Source organism: Syngnathus floridae, unplaced genomic scaffold (genome assembly GCF_059516105.1).
Source record: "Syngnathus floridae isolate MCC-2025c unplaced genomic scaffold, RoL_Sflo_1.0 HiC_scaffold_64, whole genome shotgun sequence".
NCBI classification, from domain to species: domain Eukaryota; kingdom Metazoa; phylum Chordata; class Actinopteri; order Syngnathiformes; family Syngnathidae; genus Syngnathus; species Syngnathus floridae.
Genome location: NW_028284093.1, coordinates 158,651 through 173,290, shown reverse-complemented (window position 1 = coordinate 173,290; position 14,640 = coordinate 158,651).

Genomic DNA, 14,640 nt, shown 5'->3' with positions numbered 1-14,640 from the left:
GCACAATGCTCCTGCTTGAAAGGTCGGAATTTAAGGGGCCAATTTTTTGGATGGCGGCCGCCGGCCAAGCTTTGGACGGAAAAGGTTTCCTGGCGACAGCGAGCGAGCGCGGCGCTGCCGTACGTGCACCGAGTCGCCTGCCTGAAGACCTTGGACAAGTCGTCGATGATGTGCCGCTGCTCCACAACTTGAAGGAACTCCATTTCACCGTCCTGCTGGCCGCAACCGCGGTCCAGGTCATTGAGCGAACTAGGCCTTCTCTGTGGAACACAAATGCAGTGGACTCTGTTGGCACGCCGCCGTTGTCCGCGTCGACTTACCAAGCTTGCCATCTCCTCGTTCTCCTGGGTGACAAAGCGCACTTTGTTTTCAAGGCGACACAGCACCAGCGAGAGTTCTTCATTCTTCCTGCTCAGGCGTTTGTTTTTGTACAGGAGTGGCAGAAACTGGCTTTCTGTTTCTCTCAGTCGCTTTAGCTGCAAGCATGAAGTGCGGGATGTGAAAGACGCACAACACGCGGGCCAGAACGTATCCATTCCTTTTGCATCGGTTTGAACGGAATCGTGGCTTTGGCTCCCAATAAAAGACATCTACCAGGCAACCGACTCGCCGCGCCGCTCAACTAATAAGCAAGCGCAATGGGTGCCTCGCTGGATGGCGCGCATCAAACGTAGCGCAAACCTTCAAGCGTGCCGTCAATAAATTACCAGTTCATTGCGCTCTTCAGAAAGCAGGGCGTTTCGATCCTCCAGTTTCCTGATGACTGCGCTGAGCTCAGCGATTTTCAGATGAAACCGTCGCGTGTCCCGATCCTCCTGAGACTGAAAACGCCCCGCAACACACACACACAAGCACTCGTTCAAAGTTCAAAACTGTTTTTGTGCTACCTTCCTCCAGCAACGAACTAAGTCATGCGTACTGCAAGTGTGTGATGAGGTGGCTTACGCAATGAAGAGGATTGCTAGTAGCGGCGTTGACCCCACTTCCAGGGTAGTTTAGGCCCGCCCTTTGGGAATCCCTCAGGGCAGCGATCTGCTGCTCGGCAGCCTGAGTCTGCAGCTGAAGGCGGTGGACGTGGCCGGCCCCAGGGCTTCATCCAAAACACTAACCGCTCTGTCTTTCAGCTTGATCTCATCCGTCTGGATGTACAAACGGGGAGCGCTCAGGCAGGCGGGCAAACTCATTTGCCAGAATTGTGACAAAAACAAAGAGAGCAACCGGCCAATTTTTTTCTGGAATCGACTAGAACACCTTTGCTGTGACAAAAGCGAAGCGAGCAACCGGACATTTTCTTCTTGTGAAATAGAATAGAATAGAATGCCTTAGGTGTCATTGCACTGCAGGTATACAACGAAATTGGGAACATAGCCACGCACCGCGCATCTGATCAGTCCTACCAGTCGGCGGATCTCCCTCTCGCAGTCTCTCTTGGTTCGGCTCAGCTCCTCCCGATGCTGGTGATGAGCCGATCGGAGCTCGGCCGCTCGGGACTGCCAGGCCTGCTGGGCCGCTGCCAGGGCTTCTTCCGCGCTCCTGGTGGAGGCGACACCGCTCGGTCTCCCGACACCGCCGCGTCTCCTCCACCTCCGCCAGCAAAGCGCCCCCCCTCCTCACCTGAGCAGACATTGCGCCACACCGGGCCGTTGAGACCGCAACGGAGCGCCGCGACGCTTACTGGGGACAAGCTACACAATACGGTAGCGGCCGCATCGAAGCCCGACGTGGCGTGCGGATAGTCAGACACGGATAGAGCGGATCACCTTGTCCATGGAGCCGTCCCTCAGGCTGAGGACCAAGGCATTCAGTCGCTGGATCTCTCCATCTTTGATTTTGATCACTCTCATCAGCTCCATTTCATGCTGCCGCAGTAATGTCTCCCTGGTAATGGCTAACTCTTTCTGCTTCTCCTCATGGAGTTTGCTTTTGAGTTCCGTCATGGCGGCGGTGGCACGGTGGTGCTCCGCCCGCAGGTCCTGACTTCTCTCTCTCTCCAGACAGCTGACCTGACATGACTTAGACTTAGACAAACTTTATTGTCATCTTGTCTGCACATGGTGCATACAAAACGAAATTCCGTTGCATACGTCTTACAACAAAGTAGTGATATTGCAGTTGAATAGAAGTAACATATCCTATGAAAATATATATATATACATATATACTATATATATATATATATATATATTAAAAATAAGTATAAAGTGCAGCAGTGATAATTATGCAATAGTGCAAGTAGGCAAAACAGTATTCAAGAGTGTGCAGAGGAATGCTAAACCATGTATTAAACTTCTATTTAAAGGGTTTATACAAGTTCAGTAAAGTTGGTAGTGCGAGATAGTGCAAGATAGAGGTCCGTAGTGTCATAAAGTACAGTTCTGTGAATGTGTGATGCAGAGTTCAGTTTAGAGCTCAACAGTTCTAGTGTTCAACAGTCTGATGACAGCAGGGAAAAAGCTGTTGCAGAACCTGGTGGACCTGCAGCGGATGCTGCAAACCTCTTCCCAGAGGGCAGCAGGGAGAACAGTCCATGGTGGGGGTGTGATGGGTCATTGATGATGTTACGGGCACGGGACATGCAGCGCTGAGATGAAATGTCCTGAATGGAGGGAAGAGGAGCCCCTATGATCCTCTCTGCTGTCCTCACCACTCTCCTCACGTTCTTCCAATCGGAGGCGGTGCAGCCTCCACACCACACAGAGAGACAGCTTGTCAGAATGCTCTCTATGGTGCTCCTGTAGAACGTCCTCATGATGGGTGGGGGCAGGTGGGCTCTCCTCATCCTCCGCAGGAAGTACAAGCGCTTCTGTGCCCTCTTGACCAGTGCCGTAGTGTTCATAGTCCAGGTGAGGTCTTCTGTGATGTGGACCCCCAGGAATTTGGTGGTGCTGACCACCTCCACAGCTGAGCTGTTGATGATCAGTGGAGCGTGGTGAGGCTGTTTTTTCCTGAAGTCGACGATGATCTCCTTCATCTTCTCCTCATTCAGGATCAGGCTGTTTTCTCTGCACCAGCCCACCAGCTGCTCCACCTCCTCTCTGTAGTCCAGGTCGTTGTTGTCTCTGATGAGCCCCACCACCGTTGTGTCGTCTGCTGACTTCACGATGTGATTGGTGGTGAACCTGAGGACGCAGTCGTGTGTCATCAGGGTGCACAGCAGGGGGCTCAGGACGCAGCCCTGAAGGGAGCCTGTGCTGAGGGTGATGACATCAGAGGTGTTCTGTCCGACCCGGACTGACTGAGGTCTGTTGGTGAGGAAGTCTAGCAGCCAGTTGCGAAGGGGGGTGTTGAAGCCCAGGTGTTCCAATTTTCCTACCAGATGCTGTGGGATGATGGTGTTAAACGCTGAGCTGAAGTCCAGGAACAGCCTCCGCACATGGGTGTTCTTCTCCTCCAGGTGAGCCAGGCTCAGGTGAAGAACGGAGGAGATGGCGTCCTGAGTGGAGCGGTTTTGCCGGTCGGCAAACTGGAACGGGTCAAATAATAGGGGGAGTCTGGAAACGATGTGACCTTTAAGCAGCCTTTCGAAGCACTTCATCATAACCGGAGTCAGTGCAACAGGCCGGTAATCATTAAATGAGGTGATTTGAGGTTTCTTCGGCACCGGAATGATGGAGGCAGTCTTAAAGCACGCCGGCACTGTGGCTTGGCCCAGCGAGGTGTTAAAAATGTCTGTGATGACCCCAGCCAGATGACTTGCACATTCCCTGAACACACGCCCAGGAATGTTGTCGGGGCCAGGGGCCTTACAGGGGTTGACTCTCCTCAGGGTCTTCAACACATTGGCGGAGTCAAGGCAGAGTACCTCCTCTTCCTGATGGGGGACAGTTTTAACTGCTGGAGTGCCGTTTAGTGCCTCGAACCTCCCAAAGAAATTATTTAGACCATTTAGAAAGTCAGCATCAACTACACCCACCGGGGGGGGGGAGGGTGAGTTGTAGTCTGTAATCGCCCGTATGCCTTGCCACATACTCCTGATGTTTTTGACGTCGTGGAAACGATCCTGAAATTTTCGACTGCGGTCTCGCTTCGCTATCCTGATGGCACGGTTCAAGTTGGCTCTCGCTGTCCTCAGTGTCTCCTTGTCGCCAGACTTGAAGGCAGAGTTCCGCGCTCGTAGCGTTTGACGTACCTCCTCAGTCATCCAGGGTCGTTGGTTGCCCCGGGTGATGATATTCTTAGTGGTGCTGACGTCCTCGGTGCATTTGTTGATGTAGGCTGACACAGTCATGGCACACGCATGTCTAATCTACATCGGGAAAACTGGGAGGGAGGGAGGCAGGCAGGGAGGCAGGCAGGGAGGCAGGCAGGGAGGCAGGCAGTGTCTGTCTGTTGAGGTTTTCACCTTGTTCTTCTCCTGCTGAAGTTCTAACTGGACGTCCATCAGTTTGGTTCTCAGCTCGTCATTGGCGGCCTGAAGGGCGTCCGTTCGCTCCGCCTTGGCCCGCCCTGCCGGAGCTCGTTTGGACATCTCTTACTCGAGTCTCGCCCGGTCGTCAGTCAGAGATCACAACATTTGTACCTGGAGAGCACAAACGCAGCGCTGTTTTCCACTGGCTTCGAACTCAACTTCAATCGGTACCGTAACTTACAACATCATAAACATAGAACTAGCTTGACTTATTCATTGAATAAATGCATTTGGTTCTTCAAAACTGCATCACGCAACATAGCGTGACCGAGACGGCCGTTATCCACCTGCGTGAAGTTATTTGGTGAAATGAATGAGATGTTTAAGACACCATCGTTCTGTCTCTATGTAGATGAAGGGAAATAATCGATTGCTGAAGGTCCAAAGGTGTTGTGATAAACAAATAAACATATTAGTGATTAGTGACATATTTGTGATAAACATATTAGGCAGGATAATCACATATGTTAACGTGACTGCCCACACTGTATTTATTTATGGTTATTTGTTAAATCGAGTACTGTTAGACATGAAATAGGAAGTGTTTAACATAAATGGAAGACGAAAGGGGTACTCACCATTGTAGCTCCTGCTGGTCAATGATACGAGCCTCTTCTTGCAGTGGAAAACATACAGCCAACAAACACCGTGGAACCTAAAGGAATGAAATTAAACATTAACATTTAGCCTCAACCAACATTCACAGATACAACGCAACGCAAACTACACAAACGTAAATCTTTTTAAACACAATGAGTTGTACTTACCGTGTACGCTCTAGACGGTCCACTTGCAAGCAGAAAATAAAGATATTTCTGTTGATAATCGTCGTGTTTGTATCCGGTGTCTCGCTCAAGGCCATTGCGCCCACAGATTTGAATTTTGGCGAGAGTTCAGCCTATTGACGTCATTTCCGCGGTGTAATACCCGCATATCTGAAACGGCAAAGTTAAGAGTAGAGTTAAATAAAGTTTTTAGTCAACGCAATAATTTACAACCGTTGACCAGTCGAAATAATCGTCGAAATTTGGCGTCTGTGGCTGGAAGCAGACGCCGAGTTCGACATTCCTCCCAAACGCCACACTCCCTCGCTTTTCAGGGCTAAAAAAAAACAGTTGTAATTACCTTGTACGCTCTAGACGGTCAAGTTGCAAGCTGAAAACAAAAATATTTGCCTTGTTAGTCATCGTGTTACTAACCGCTGTGTCTTGTTTGCCAGAACTGCCGCTTTCCTACTTCCTGTTGCAAGCCACGCCCACGGATTATAATTTTGCCGTGAGTTCCGCCTATTGACGTCATGTCCGCGTCACATGACTGCGACGTAATATTATCTAAAACTGTTTGTGCGGTATTGTGTTGTTCTGTGCGGTATTGTGTTATTCTGTGCGGCGTCGTGTTGTTCTGTGCGGCGTCGTGTTGTTCAGTGCGACGTCGTGTTGTTCAGTGCGGCATGGTGTTGTTCAGTGCGGCATGGTGTTGTTCAGTGCGGCATGGTGTTGTTCAGTGCGGCATAATGTTGTTCAGTGCGGCATAATGTTGTTCAGTGCGGCATGGTGTTGTTCAGTGCGGCATGGTGTTGTTCAGTGCGGCATGGTGTTGTTCAGTGCGGCATAATGTTGTTCAGTGCGCCATAATGTTGTTCAGTGCGGCATGGTGTTGTTCAGTGCGGGATGGTGTTGTTCAGTGCAGGATGGTGTTGTTCAGTGCGGCATGGTGTTGTTCAATGCGGCATGGTGTTGTTCAGTGCGGGATGGTGTTGTTCAGTGCGGCATGGTGTTGTTCAGTGCGGCATAATGTTGTTCAGTGCAGCATGGTGTTGTTCAGTGCGGCATGGTGTTGTTCAGTGCGACATAATGTTGTTTAGTGCGGCATAATGTTGTTCAGTGCGGCATAATGTTGTTCAGTGCGGCATGGTGTTGTTCAGTGCGGCATGGTGTTGTTCAGTGCGGCATGGTGTTGTTCAGTGCAGGATGGTGTTGTTCAGTGCGGCATGGTGTTGTTCAATGCGGCATGGTGTTGTTCAGTGCGGGATGGTGTTGTTCAGTGCAGGATGGTGTTGTTCAGTGCGGCATGGTGTTGTTCAGTGCGGAATGGTGTTGTTCAGTGCGGCATGGTGTTGTTCAGTGCGGCATGGTGTTGTTCAGTGCAGGATGGTGTTGTTCGATGCGGGATCGTGTTGTTCAGTGCGGCATGGTGTTGTTCAGTGCGGCATGGTGTTGTTCAGTGCGGCATAATGTTGTTCAGTGCGGCATGGTGTTGTTCAGTGCGGCATGGTGTTGTTCAGTGCGGCATGGTGTTGTTCAGTGCGGCATGGTGTTGTTCAGTGCGGCATAATGTTGTCCAGTTTGCCATAATGTTGTTCAGTGCGGCATGGTGTTGTTTAGTGCGGGATGGTGTTGTTCAGTGCAGGATGGTGTTGTTCAGTGCGGCATGGTGTTGTTCAATGCGGCATGGTGTTGTTCAGTGCGGGATGGTGTTGTTCTGTGCGGCATGGTGTTGTTCAGTGCGGCATAATGTTGTTCAGTGCGGCATGGTGTTGTTCAGTGCGGCATGGTGTTGTTCAGTGCGGCATGGTGTTGTTCAGTGCGGCATGGTGTTGTTCAGTGCGGAATGGTGTTGTTCAGTGCGGCATGGTGTTGTTCAGTGCGGGATGGTGTTGTTCAATGCGGGATCATGTTGTTCAGTGCGGGGTGGTGTTGTTCAGTGCAGGATGGTGTTGTTCAGTGCAGGATGGTGTTGTTCAGTGCGGCATGGTGTTGTTCAATGCAGGATCGTGTTGTTCAGTGCAGCATAATGTTGTTCAGTGCAGCATGGTGTTGTTCAGTGCGGCATGGTGTTGTTCAATGCGGCATGGTGTTGTTCAGTGCGGGATGGTGTTGTTCAGTGCGGCATGGTGTTTTTCAGTGCGGCATAATGTTGTTCAGTGCGGCATGGTGTTGTTCAGTGCGGCATGGTGTTGTTCAGTGCAGGATGGTGTTGTTCAGTGCGGCATGGTGTTGTTCAATGCAGGATCGTGTTGTTCAGTGCAGCATAATGTTGTTCAGTGCAGCATGGTGTTGTTCAGTGCGGCATGGTGTTGTTCAATGCGGCATGGTGTTGTTCACTGCGGGATGGTGTTGTTCAATGCGGGATCGTGTTGTTCAGTGCGGCATAATGTTGTTCAGTGCAGCATGGTGTTGTTCAGTGCGGCATGGTGTTGTTCAGTGCGACATAATGTTGTTTAGTGCGGCATAATGTTGTTCAGTGCGGCATAATGTTGTTCAGTGCGGCATGGTGTTGTTCAGTGCGGCATGGTGTTGTTCAGTGCGGCATGGTGTTGTTCAGTGCAAGATGGTGTTGTTCAGTGCGGCATGGTGTTTAATGCGGCATGGTGTTGTTCAGTGCGGGATGGTGTTGTTCAGTGCAGGATGGTGTTGTTCAGTGCGGCATGGTGTTGTTCAGTGCGGAATGGTGTTGTTCAGTGCGGCATGGTGTTGTTCAGTGCGGCATGGTGTTGTTCAGTGCAGGATGGTGTTGTTCAATGCGGGATCGTGTTGTTCAGTGCGGCATGGTGTTGTTCAGTGCAGCATGGTGTTGTTCAGTGCGGCATAATGTTGTTCAGTGCGGCATGGTGTTGTTCAGTGCGGCATGGTGTTGTTCAGTGCGGCATGGTGTTGTTCAGTGCGGCATGGTGTTGTTCAGTGCGGCATAATGTTGTCCAGTGCGCCATAATGTTGTTCAGTGCGGCATGGTGTTGTTTAGTGCGGGATGGTGTTGTTCAGTGCAGGATGGTGTTGTTCAGTGCGGCATGGTGTTGTTCAATGCGGCATGGTGTTGTTCAGTGCGGGATGGTGTTGTTCAGTGCGGCATGGTGTTGTTCAGTGCGGCATAATGTTGTTCAGTGCGGCATGGTGTTGTTCAGTGCGGCATGGTGTTGTTCAGTGCGGCATGGTGTTGTTCAGTGCGGCATGGTGTTGTTCAGTGCGGAATGGTGTTGTTCAGTGCGGCATGGTGTTGTTCAGTGCGGGATGGTGTTGTTCAATGCGGGATCGTGTTGTTCAGTGCGGGGTGGTGTTGTTAAGTGCAGGATGGTGTTGTTCAGTGCAGGATGGTGTTGTTCAGTGCGGCATGGTGTTGTTCAATGCGGCATGGTGTTGTTCAGTGCAGGATGGTGTTGTTCAGTGCGGGATGGTGTTGTTCAGTGCGTTATAATGTTGTTCAGTGCGGCATGGTGTTGTTCAGTGCAGCGTAATGTTGTTCAGTGCGGCATGGTGTTGTTCAGTGCGGAATGGTGTTGTTCAGTGCGGCATGGTGTTGTTCAGTGCGGGATGGTGTTGTTCAGTGCGGCATGGTGTTGCTCAGTGCGGCATGGTGTTGTTCAGTGCGGGATGGTGTTGTTCATTGCGGCATGGTGTTGTTCAGTGCGGCATGGTGTTGTTCAGTGCGGCATGGTGTTGTTCAGTGCGGCATAATGTTGTTCAGTGCGCCATAATGTTGTTCAGTGCGGCATGGTGTTGTTCAGTGCGGGATGGTGTTGTTCAGTGCAGGATGGTGTTGTTCAGTGCGGCATGGTGTTGTTCAATGCGGGATCGTGTTGTTCAGTGCGGCATGGTGTTGTTCAGTGCGGCATAATGTTGTTCAGTGCGGCATAATGTTGTTCAGTGCGGCATAATGTTGTTCAGTGCGGCATAATGTTGTTCAGTGCGGCATAATGTTGTTCAGTGCGGGATGGTGTTGTTCATTGCAGCATGGTGTTGTTCAGTGCGGCATGGTGTTGTTCAGTGCGGCATGGTGTTGTTCAGTGCGGGATGGTGTTGTTCAGTGCAGGATGGTGTTGTTCAGTGCGGCATGGTGTTGTTCAGTGCGGCATGGTGTTGTTCATTTCGGCATAATGTTGTTCAGTGCGGTATAATGTTGTTTAGTGCGGCATGGTGTTGTTCAGTGCGGGATGGTGTTGTTCAGTGCGTTATAATGTTGTTCAGTGCGGCATGGTGTTGTTCAGTGCGGCATGGTGTTGTTCAGTGCGGCATGGTGTTGTTCAGTGCGGCATAATGTTGTTCAGTGCGGCATAATGTTGTTCAGTGCGGCATGGTGTTGTTCAGTGCGGGATGGTGTTGTTCAGTGCGGGATGGTGTTGTTCAGTGCGGTATGGTGTTCAATGCGGAATGGTGTTGTTCAGTGCAGGATGGTGTTGTTCAGTGCGGCATGGTGTTGTTCAGTGCGGCATAATGTTGTTTAGTGCGGCATGGTGTTGTTCAGTGCGGGATGGTGTTGTTCAGTGCGTTATAATGTTGTTCAGTGCGGCATGGTGTTGTTCAGTGCAGCGTAATGTTGTTCAGTGCGGCATGGTGTTGTTCAGTGCGGAATGGTGTTGTTCAGTGCGGCATGGTGTTGTTCAGTGCGGCATGGTGTTGTTCAGTGCAGCGTAATGTTGTTCAGTGCGGGATGGTGTTGTTCAGTGCGGCATGGTGTTCAATGCGGAATGGTGTTGTTCAGTGCAGGATGGTGTTGTTCAGTGCGGCATGGTGTTGTTCAGTGCGGCATAATGTTGTTCAGTGCGGCATGGTGTTGTTCAGTGCGGCATGGTGTTGTTCAGTGCGGCATGGTGTTGTTCAGTGCGGCATAATGTTGTTCAGTGCGGCATGGTGTTGTTCAGTGCGGCATGGTGTTGTTCAGTGCGGCATAATGTTCAGTGCGGCATAATGTTGTTCAGTGCGGCATGGTGTTGTTCAGTGCGGGATGGTGTTGTTCAGTGCAGGATGGTGTTGTTCAGTGCGGCATGGTGTTCAGTGCGGGATGGTGTCTTTCAGTGCGGCATGGTGTCGTTCAGTGCGGCATGGTGTCTTTCAGTGCGGCATGGTGTCGTTCAGTGAGGCATGGTGTTGTTCAGTGCGGCATGGTGTTGTTTAGTGCGGCATGGTGTTGTTCAGTGCGGGATGGTGTTGTTCAGTGTGGCATGGTGTTCAGTGCGGCATGGTGTTGTTCAGTGCGGTATCGTGTTGTTCAGTGCGGTATCGTGTTTCTCAGTGCGGTATCGTGTTTTTCAGTGCAGTATCGTTGTGTTGTTCGTATTGTGTTTAACACTTAGCCTCTAACACTTAGCCTCTAACACTTAGCCTCTAGCATCTAGAAGGTAAATAAATAGGAAGGAAGGACTCACCGGTGACGTCTTCGCCCACGTCCAAGCGTTGTACTTTGTATTTTCATCCTTCTGACAGTGGAAAACATAGCCAACAAACACCGTGGAACCTAAACGAATGAAAGAAAACTATCATTTGGCCACAACCAACATTCACAGATACAACACAATGTGACGTGCGGGGTTGAGGTTAAAGGTTGAGTGCAGGGCCCTCGTTTTAAACTACTTTTTTGAAAAGGATTGGGAACAAGTAAGACGTATTTAATTTATTTAATGGGAAGTAGTAAGAGCTATTGAATTTAATCTATGTATTATATTCTATTGTATTGTATTCTGTTGTATTCTTTTGGATTGTATTCACACTAACCCCACTAAAACTTCAGCCCACAAAAACTCGCCTCTGGCGCCTAGCCTCTGGCACTTAGCCTCTAACACTTAGCCTTTAACACTTAGCCTTTAACACTTAGCCTTTAACACTTAGCCTAGAAGGTGAATAAATAGGGTTAAAGGTTGAGTGAAGGGACCTCGTTTTAAACTACTTTTTTGTAAAGGAGTGGGAACAAGTAAGACGTATTTAATTTATTTAATGGGAAGTAGTAAGACTTATTAAATTTATTTAATCTACTTTTCTTCCCAGGCAAAATTTGATGTGCTGCAATTCCAAATTTCCAAAGTGAATGAAGGAATGAAGTCCTTTAAATTATGATTTTGTATAAATACTAGGCATTAACACAAAATCGACGGCACAAAATGGGCAGACTTTACTTGTTTGAAAAGGACTGGTTACAAGACAGACTTTTTTAATTTATTTAATGGGAAGAAGACTTATTTAGTTTAATTGATCTATTTTTGTTCCCTGCCAAAATTCGATTTGCTGCAATTCCAAATTTCCAAAGTGAATGAAGGAAAGAAGTCGTTTAAATTATGATTTTGTTTAAATACTAGGCATAGACACAAAATCTACGGCACAAAATGGGCAGACTTTACTTGTTTGAAGAGGACTGGTTACAAGACAGACTTTTCTGATTTATTTAATGGGAAGAAGACTTATTTAGTTTATTTAATCTATTTTTGTTCCCTGGCAAAATTGGATTTGCTGAAATTGTATTTTGCCAAATCTTGCCTTGAGACCTGATAGGAAGTATTAAACGCTTAGTTAAATCAATACAAGTTGGTAATAAGAGCGAGTAATGTTGGTTGAACCGATGAATGAAGGTTGAAAGCAATTTAAATTATGACTTTGTATAAATACTAGATATTAACAGAACATCTACTGCGCGAAATGGGCAGAGTTTACTTGTTTGAGAAGGAGTGGCTTATTCAAAACTAAGATTTATTTAATCTGTTTGTTCCCAGGCAAAATTGGATGTGATGCAATTCCAAATTTCACCACATGATGGTGCCCAATTTTGACTTCATAGGACATATTAAACACTTAGCTTGTTATTATGTTCAAGGTAATCAGATTTGTTTATTATTCTAATGGCCTCTTCAAAACTATTCTGGATTACTACTTTGGATCTATTCTACATTACTTGGCAACAACATACTCTGTAACAGATTAGGCAGTATAATCATATCTGTTAACTTGAGAGTGCCCACACTCAATCTACTTATCGTGATGTTTTAAATCAATTACTGTTAGACATTATTTGTCTGATAATCTACCAAATCTTTGAATTGAAGAATTTGTGATTTAATTAATAGCTTGTTGTTATGTTAAGGGTAATCAGACTTGTATATAATTCTAATGGCCTTCTTTTGAAAACTATTCTGAATTACAACTTTGGATCTTATATTACTTTGCAACAATCTACTCCGTGACAGATTAGGCAGTATAATCACATATGTTAACTTCAGTGCCCACACTGTATTTATTTATGGTTATTTGTTAAATCAAGTACTGTTAGACATGAAATAGGAAGTGTTTAACATAAATGTTATGGCTACTCACCATTGTAGCTCGCTCCTGGTCAATGATACGAGCCTCTTCTTGCAGTGGAAAACTTGCAGCCAACAAACACCGTGGAACCTAAAGGAATGAAATTAAACATTAACATTTCGCCTCGACCAATTTTCACACGTACAACGCAACGCGGCTACACTTCTGCTATTACAAACGTAAATCTCCTTAAACACAATGAGTGTTACTTACCGTGTACGCTCTAGACGGTCCAGTTGCAAGCAGAAAATAAAGATATTTCTGTTGATAATCGTCGCTGCTCAGTGGCTCACGGCCATCGCGCCAACAGATTTGAATTTTGGCGGAGGTTCGGGCAATTACGTCATATCCACGGCACATGACTGCGACGTAATACCCGCTTATCTGAAACGGCAGTTAAAAGTAGAGTTACATCAAGTTTTCTTGGAACCTAAACGAATGAAAGAAAACTATCATTTGGCCACAACCAACATTCACAGATACAACACAACGTGCGGGGTTGGGGTTAAAGATTGAGTGAAGGGCCCTCGTTTTAAACTACTGTTTTGAAAAGGAGTGGGAACAAGTAAGACGTACTTAATTTATTTAATGGGAAGTAGTAAGACTTATTAAATTTATTTAATCTACTTTTCTTCCCAGGCAAAATTTGATGTGCTGCAATTCCAAATTTCCAAAGTGAATGAAGGAATGAAGTCCTTTAAATTATGATTTTGTATAAATACTAGGCATTAACACAAAATCGACGGCACAAAATGGGCAGACTTTACTTGTTTGAAAAGGACTGGTTACAAGACAGACTTTTTTAATTTATTTAATGGGAAGAAGACTTATTTAGTTTAATTGATCTATTTTTGTTCCCTGGCAAAATTCGATTTGCTGCAATTCCAAATTTCCAAAGTGAATGAAGGAAAGAAGTCGTTTAAATTATGATTTTGTTTAAATACTAGGCATAGACACAAAATCTACGGCACAAAATGGGCAGACTTTACTTGTTTGAAGAGGACTGGTTACAAGACAGACTTTTCTGATTTATTTAATGGGAAGAGGACTTATTTAGTTTATTTAATCTATTTTTGTTCCCTGGCAAAATTGGATTTGCTGAAATTGTATTTTGCCAAATCTCGATTTGAGACCTGATAGGAAGTATTAAACGCTTAGTTAAATCAATACAAGTTGGTAATAAGAGCGAGTAATGTTGGTTGAACCGATGAATGAAGGTTGAAAGCAATTTAAATTATGACTTTGTATAAATACTAGATATTAACAGAACATCTACTGCGCAAAATGGGCAGAGTTTACTTGTTTGAGAAGGAGTGGCTTATTCAAAACTAAGATTTATGTAATCTGTTTGTTCCCAGGCAAAATTGGATGTGATGCAATTCCAAATTTCACCACATGATGGTGCCCAATTTTGACTTCATAGGACATATTAAACACTTAGCTTGTTATTATGTTCAAGGTAATCAGATTTGTTTATCATTCTAATGGCCTCTTCAAAACTATTCTGGATTACTACTTTGGATCTATTCTACATTACTTGGCAACAACATACTCTGTAACAGATTAGGCAGTATAATCACATATGTTAACTTGAGAGTGCCCACACTCAATCTACTTATCGTGATGTGTTAAATCAATTACTGTTAGACATTATTTGTCTGATAATCTACCAAATCTTTGAATTGAAGAATTTGTGATTTAATTAATAGCTTGTTCAGGGTAATCAGACTTGTATATAATTCTAATGGCCTTCTTTTGAAAACTATTCTGAATTACAACTTTGGATCTTATATTACTTTGCAACAATCTACTCCGTGACAGATTAGGCAGTATAATCACATATGTTAACTTCAGTGCCCACACTGTATTTATTTATGGTTATTTGTTAAATCAAGTACTGTTAGACATGAAATAGGAAGTGTTTAACATAAACGTTATGGCTACTCACCATTGTAGCTCGCTCCTGGTCAATGATACGAGCCTCTTCTTGCAGTGGAAAACTTGCAGCCAACAAACACCGTGGAACCTAAAGGAATGAAATTAAACATTAACATTTCGCCTCGACCAATTTTCACACGTACAACGCAACGCGGCTACACTTCTGCTATTACAAACGTAAATCTCCTTAAACACAATGAGTGTTACTTACCGTGTACGCTCTAGACGGTCCAG